Here is an 8,007-nt window from a genome sequence, read left to right as displayed (position 1 = left end):
AAAGTGGCTTGGAATTCTGTGCATTATTCATTCATGTTATCAATCAATGAGTTTCTCGTTTTGGAAGAAAAATTCTGATCTTCCCTTTAAACAGAAGGAAACCCACCAGCCATCTTAGAAAAAGTAAAGTCCACCATAACCACAGGAGGATGTTAATTTAGACTGAATAATAATGCTGCTTTAGGGAGCTGTTCAGAGGTTAAAGTTTCACATATTGATGTATTATGCATTGGCACAAGATAAGAGAATCAAGACTCTCTGACTAAGGTTGGGATTTCCTGAAAGGAGAAGATTATCTTACTGATCTCTTACAAGAAGATTGAAAATGGAACCCTGCCACAAAAACTGCTGACTTACAATTTGTCCTGTCTACAAGATGTGCTCAGGAAAAGGTGGCCAGGAAATTGTGGGAGTGGTCAAGCAATGACTGGTTCAGCTTGAGACCCATGCTATGAGAGGAAGCCCACCCTGACACTGCCTGGAGATCCAGGAAGCAAAGACTGGGTAGCTCAGAGAACTTCAGTAGAATCTGGGGGGGAAAAGACAATAAATTGATTCCTAATGATATTCTACTGTAGTTATAGATTGGTGCCTAGCCCAATTATCATCAGAGAGGCTTCATTCAGCAACTGATGGAAATAGGCGGAGACCACAGGCAAACATTGTGTAGAGCCTAGGGAATCCTGTGGAAGAAGAGAAGGAAAGAGATTATGGGGACCAGGGGTGACAAGGCCACCACAAGAAAACCCACAACATCAACTAATCTGGGTTTATAGGGACTCACAGAGACTGAACTCCCAAGCAAGGAGTCTACCTGGGACTGACCTAGGACCTCTGCACATATATTACAGTTGTGTAACTTAGTCTTTTTGTGGGACTCCTAACAGTGAAAACATGGTCTGTATCTGACACTGTTACCTGCCTTTGCAACCCTTTCCTCATACTGGGTTGCCTTATCACGCTTAATAAAGAGGAAATGCCTAGTCCTACAGAAACTTGATATGCCATGGCTGGTTGATATATATGGGAGGCCTGCCCTTTTCTGAAGAGAAACAAAGGAGAAGTGCATGAGGGAGGAGGTATTGGGGAGGGACTAGGGGGATAGAAGGAAGAGAAAACTGGGATGTTAAATAAATAAATAAATAAATAAATAAATAAATTAAACAAATAAATAAGATACACTTTTAAAAAGGAAAGAAAGAAAAAAAGAAAAGTAAATGGGACCCAGAAGGCATTGAGCTATGAAAAGAAAAAACTATTTTCTCTGAATATTGAACTCTTACAGTTTCAGAATGAGAACAAGGACAGTCAATAATAACCTAGAGTGGAAAGAGTCTACATGGTCCTTTAGGCAGGAAGATAGCCTAGGAATGAGTCTTGGAAGGGCCCCAGGAAGATATTCACGGCTGAACCACATCCTAGAAGTGTAAGGTCATTAGTATGCTAATGTGAGTTATACAGATGTCACTCTTGAGATATTAATGTAAATGTAAGGACACTTTGTCTCCTCATTTAGGAAATCCATAAAAGCTGCCCTGGAGAGGTTACATTTATTCTTATTTCATGGGAATGAAGAAGTTTATAACAGACAAATTCTGTAGTCATGTGGACTTCTACAGAGACAAGAAGAAAGGTTTTCATCAACTCAAATATTCATTTGAAATGTTTATTGGGTGCCTAACTCTAACTTTATAATGTCTGGCACTATCATTACTTAATTTTCTTCTTCTTTTCATAATATTTTTATTGATTATTTTTGAGTTTCACATCACAAACCCTGATCACACTCAATTCCCAGTTCTCCCAGGTCTTCCACCATCTTTGTTGCTCCACTCAAAGAAAGAGAGAAGAAGAAAAGAAAACACAAGCCCAGTTTTTGTTGCCTGTGTACTCGATGGAGCATGGTCAAACTCCAAGAGTTTTCTTTTTACTTTCTTTGTTATTTATGCTATCTTGTCTTTTTGTATGTTTTCTTGTAAGACGGCTGAAATTTTCTGAAACAAAGAAGGGAATAATTAAACCATGCAATACCATTGATGCAGGAAGCTGACACCATTTGAAGAAGCATTAATAATCATTTCTGATATTTGTTAGTTTTACAATAAAGGGGAAATTGTTTTATCTACGTTACTTTGTCTGATTTGTATAGAACTGCTCATGCTAAACAGGAATTATTATCCCCATTTTATCAAGAAGGAAGTTAAAATTTAGTGCAGCTAAAAGCTTTGTGTTCCAATCCATTATAACTGCACCTAGTCCAGCTTTCTTTCCACACACAAAGCTGAATCATAGCTTACTTGACCATTGTTCTCATTGTACTCAGAAGGCCTGGATTACACTTGGAATATGATGTTAAGGCTTATAGGTTTGCAGTGAAAAATTACCAACAAGATAAAGAGGTTTTATGTCACATCTTGAGGAGATTTTTCAAAGGGTCTAATTCCTTAGAAAGTGATATTGAAGCATTGTACTTGTAGGAAGGCACTCATCCTTACATTGTGGAGAAACAGGAGGGTAAAAGGTGAAGGAATCCTAGAAAGACACTCCTACCTGTTGGCTTCATCCCCAACTTCCATTATATTAGCATCCCTGAGGACAATTATGTTTCAAACAAACAGAATCTCAGTATTGAGAATCTCAGTATTGAAGGGTAAAAGGTGAAGGAATCCCAGGATGATGTTCTTATCTGTTGGCTGAAGCTTCTGTTGTATTTATATCACTGAGGACAATTATGTCCCCAAACAGAATATCAGCATAACGAAAATTAAATAATGAAAACAGCATCCCCTCACAGAACTTGCGAAGTAGAACATGTTGTTGAATCTAACCATGTAATTCTTTGGAACTCAAGAATATCATCAATAACTAGGCCCTTTCAGTTCCCATTCTTTTTGGTAGTACTAGTAGCTTTTTTCTAAGCCTAGCCATGAACAACACAAAATGGCTCCTGGTATCAGTAAGAATTATATACTTTCCTTATTCATTTTTTTCAAAGAAAGAAGAAAATGTCCCAAAGTACAGGATATAATCATTTGGCAGTGTTTAAAGCATTGGTTCAATACTGGTTCATCTTAGGTTATGTAACCCCAGATTAATTGAAGGGGTATTTCATGGCATAATTGAATTAAGTAAATCAGAGGGTATGTATGGAATTCATCCAGGAATAAAGTGACTTTTTTGAGTCACATGTACAGTATGGCAGAAGAGTAGACAGTTAAATCTGGTTTTTGTTAGAATTCTAGTTAAAACTGTAGAGGAGCAGAGAGTGTTCAAGACAGAAAGATTACTCGTAATGCATTCATACAACTGAGATACCCTACAATACTGAATCTCTACATTATAATGGCCTTAGAGGCCATAACTTGGACTAAATAAATCACCATGTCACACCATCCCAACTCCTGAATTGCAGGTCATAATGGATCTAGCCAGTAAAAGCCTCTTGACTTATTCTAGTGTAAAGGCTGAAGATTCTTTTCTCTTCTGTAAAGTAACAATGTGATGATATTTGGCTACAAGGCCCAAAAACTGCGCTTGCCATCTATTCTTATTAAAAAGAAAGAGAAGAGAGAAGTAGCATGAGGAGAATGCTGACATATGGAGGATATAAGTCTAGTTCAAAGAATTGCTAAATGGTGATGTCAGATCCCTGAGGATACTGTGAACTTTTGACCTAAATTATAATGGACTCACTGACTTTGATCCTCTAATGTAGTAAGTTGATTGGCTTTCAGTATTCTAAATACATCTTAAGATAAAGATTATTCTTCTTGAAATAATATGCAGCCCAAAATGATTCGATCAGTTGGAATGTGTCTAATCATAAGGACTGGGTGGGCTTTGTCTTTTGTGACTGGAGATGGTTACACAGAAGCTGCCTGACCATCTGTCCAGAAAGCTATAAAAAGAAACTTCACATAGACGAGAGACTGAAGCAACAATTTCTGAGAATTATTTCTATTCTGAATTGCAAATAATATACTAAGCCAAGACAAAAGAAAAGGAAAGCCAAGCACATATACTGCAATACAATCAAAGTAACTTAAATGAATAATGACAATATCATCCTCTAAATATGAATTATCAAGGAAATAATATTCACTTATTCATTCATTTGTTCTTTAACCATTTACTCAATCTTAAATATATGCTAGGCACTAGAAACTCAATGACAAATAAAACCAAGAGCTTTTTTCATGGAATTCGCATTGTGGATGTTGCAGTGTGATGGGACACAGTTGTAATCCCAAAACTAGGGAAACAGAAAAAAGAAACCCCAAGGGCTCACTGACCAGCCAACCTGGCCTACTTGTTGATTTCCAGGACAGTAAGAAAACTTGTGGCAAAAAAACCTAAAAGACATCTCCTGAGAATTAACACCCAAGGTTGTCTTCCAGCCTCAATATTAATGCATGTTTATATATATTACATGCACCCACAGAAATTATTTAAACACACACCAACATACACTAAGACATACATATGCAAAGAAAGAAAGAAATGAGAGAGGGGGGGGAGAGAGAGAGAGAGAGAGACCTGGAGGAATTTTAGAGATAACTAAATCTGCCACTCCCATCACAGCATAGAGTAGTAAGGCCCTGACAGAAAAATAGTATAAAGGGAAGGGCCTAAGGGAGTGGCTCTTAACCTGTGGGTCATGAACTCTTTGGGTTTCAAATCACAGGAGTCACCTAAGACCACTAGAAAACACAGATATTTACATTCCAATTCACAATAATAGCACATTATAATTATGAAGTAGTAACAAAAATAATTTCATGGTTGGGGTCTCCACAGCATGAGAAAGGGTCACAACTTTAGGAAGGTTGAGAAACACTGATCAAAGGTTCGTATAAGAGAGCTTGGGGACATGATTCTGTTAGTTGCCACAACTTTCTGCCCCTGAATTTCAGCCTAGTACTCCTTGGTCCCCCCATATGGCTTACATAAGTCCCAATGTGACCAAGTCTGTTCTTCTGGAGGGGACAAGAGGTAGACTTTGGTGACATCTGTGGTTGACTCTGCCAATATCAGTGCTTATCATCTGTAGAATCATGGCTGCTTCCACCTAGACTTCAAAGACAACTCAGAGATCCTGAGGGCCCTGGCGAAGAATTGCCAGATGGATGGAACTACCAAAGAAAGCCCCCACTAGGACAATGCCAAGTGTAGCTATGGGTGCAAGGCTGAACTATGGCACTCTGGAACAGCATTCATTGACATCTTAGGGGAGCTACAGGCACAAGACTCCAGCCTGGGATAGGTGTAAGTGGGCTTACACCAGCAACACTAAAGGCTCAAGTGTTCTGTTGAATCTTGAAGATTATCCCCCTTCTAGTAAATCAATAGTATTATCTCAATCCTGATTTTATAATGTTTGTCTTGATGGATTTGGGGATTACTTGGAACTTGTTACTCCTTTCTTCTTCCCTTTTTCTCACTTTGGCATGAGGATGTCTATCTTATCCCTCCCTCACTGCTGTAAGAAAGCTATGCCATTAAAGTAGATGAAAACCAAATATCAGTATTTGCTGAGTAACAATGAATCTGCAAGACCATCAACTTTATTTGCTTACGAAGTACCTCAGTTTTCTTGGAAGTCTATGATCATGCTAGTCAGTGTCTTCCACTCCAGTATTAATTACTAGTGTCTGAATTATAAGGACCATTAAATCACACCTCACCTCATTCAATGATATATGTGCTACAGAAACACTAGAAAGAGAAGTTATACAGTATTTTTAAAAAAACAATACAAAGAGGAGAGGAAAGAGAAAACCCAAAAAATCACTGCTGGGACCAGGCCTAAGTTCCCAATCCCAGTTGTAATTATAGAGATGCCAGAATGCGGAGCTGGCAAGTGAGGACCTAGATATCTGAAGTTCCCATGTGGTAAGGTCAAAGCAGCAATGATCGGAAGTTTGTAAACAGAATCAAGCGGTCATGACTCGGGCAAGTCTCCCAGGCAAGGTCTATGACAAGGTGCTGTCACTGTTACTGGCACCTTCAACTATATATTTAAGTAATAGGGTGTAATATTCATTAGTCTTTACAAATGATAAGCTCACAGGCCTGGTTTCTCTGATATGCTCTTGATAATTACACGTGTCCATATACTCCTAATTAAACTCACAGGTGGCCATTTTTTATGGCAACACACAAGTGATTCATATTGTATCTCATGGTGGTTATGAATAGATAGTTATTTCCTTCAGGCAAAAATAAGAGTCACAGTCATTCTAGATGAGCACTTTACTTAAACTGAATAACTTTAAAATGGAGTGACTCACGGCAGTGCACAGCCTGACAACCACTGCTCCACACAGCAGAAAGAGTTGGAGCTGGGGATTGTCTTCTCTCTACAGGCATAGTTTTATTTTAGAAACAAGAACTTACTTCAATCCAAGTGCTACAGCTGGAAAGGAAATTTTCCCTCATGGAGAACTGAACGTTAATCTTACTCATATCCAAGTTAAAATCTTAGATGAAACACTGAGAATAGATTTTTAAAGTGGATGCTATAACTAAACAAAGTTTGAAGAGGTATTGGAAGAGAATGAACATATGTGTAAAAGACACAAATTTGAGGTGCACTGGAGAAATTCTATAGGTTGCATGTTTCCATACCCTCCAAAATTTGTGTAGAAACTTAATCCCAATGTGACAGTACTAGGAGGCAGGATGTTTAGAAGATGAGCAGACCATGAGGACTGTTCCTTCAAAGATGGCATTAGCAGTTTATAAAGAACTACAGAAGATATGTCAGCCTTCCCACCTTTTTGCTGTATGAGGGCACAGTATATTCCCTTTTGACTTTCTGCATTCTCAGGTGAGTACATGGCTACATAGCATTAATCCAGAAACAGGAAGCAATCCTCACCAGGCACCAACCTGCAGGCATCTTGATCAAGAGCTTCAGATCCCCAGAACAATAAGAAATGTTTTTGTTTTTCATAAATTACTCTGCACTGGTCCTCTTCCTTTTACTGCCAGAGGATAACAACCTGATTTGTAAAGAGTATGAAGAAATCTGTGATGGCTCTAATATTGGAAAACAATGGAGCTAGAGGAACACTGCATTCTATTTTCACTATTTTTTTCTTTTTTTTTTTTTAAAGGTTTCATCTTATTTACCTCTTATTAAATCTCTTGGAGTCAGAGACTATCACTGTGTTTATTTGACTGATCAATAAAGAAAGATTACATGTTTGCTCAAGTCTGAGGTAGAAAGGTAGAACAAGGTGGGGAGCTGACTCCATGACTTCACCACCTCACTTGCTCAGGTCAGTGTATATGGTCTGATCTCCCTCTGTTGGAACTAAAAGCCTATGTTCTGTTATCATGGAACTCTTTAAGCCTAATATATAGAAACAGTAGAAATGAAGTTGGGGATGTCTGGCGAATGAAGTTGGTTGGTTGAACAAAACTAACTCATATCTAATCTGAAATTTTGTCCAGATAGAGCAAGGAAGATCTCTGCCCATTCAGAGGTTCGGGAGAGAGGAGGGAAGGTTCTTGGGCCACACTGTCTCCTGTACAGTTTGTTAAAGACTTTAATCTTTCCATAGTCAGTGGGAATTTGATGCTTAAGGTAAACATCAGCAATCAGCTGTCTTTAGTTCATATATTTGGGGACTTTCTTTGTGATGAGCATTGTCTGGCAGCTCTGGAATTTGACTGAATTCATTGAATAAGGAAATTTACCATTAGCATGGCTTGGGGGTGTGAGGATAAGGTTGAGACAAGGGGATCCCTGCTACTCTCTAACAAGCCAAACTAGCCTTGTTGGCAAGTTCCAGGCCAGTGAGACTGCCTCTTAAAAACACGGACAATACATAACCAATAATACCAAAGTTTGGCCTTTGACTGCCACAATGCGCACACACACACACACACACACACACACACACACTTGGACACATACACGCAAGAAGAAACTGCAAGAGCCCCAGGAAATGATGGCTTTGATTTCAGTAACTCCTGAATGGTCACTTTTAACTGAGATGA

This window comes from Grammomys surdaster, unplaced genomic scaffold (genome assembly GCF_004785775.1).
Source record: "Grammomys surdaster isolate TR1022 unplaced genomic scaffold, NIH_TR_1.0 125752, whole genome shotgun sequence".
In the NCBI taxonomy this organism is placed as follows: domain Eukaryota; kingdom Metazoa; phylum Chordata; class Mammalia; order Rodentia; family Muridae; genus Grammomys; species Grammomys surdaster.
This window is presented reverse-complemented; position numbering follows the sequence as displayed.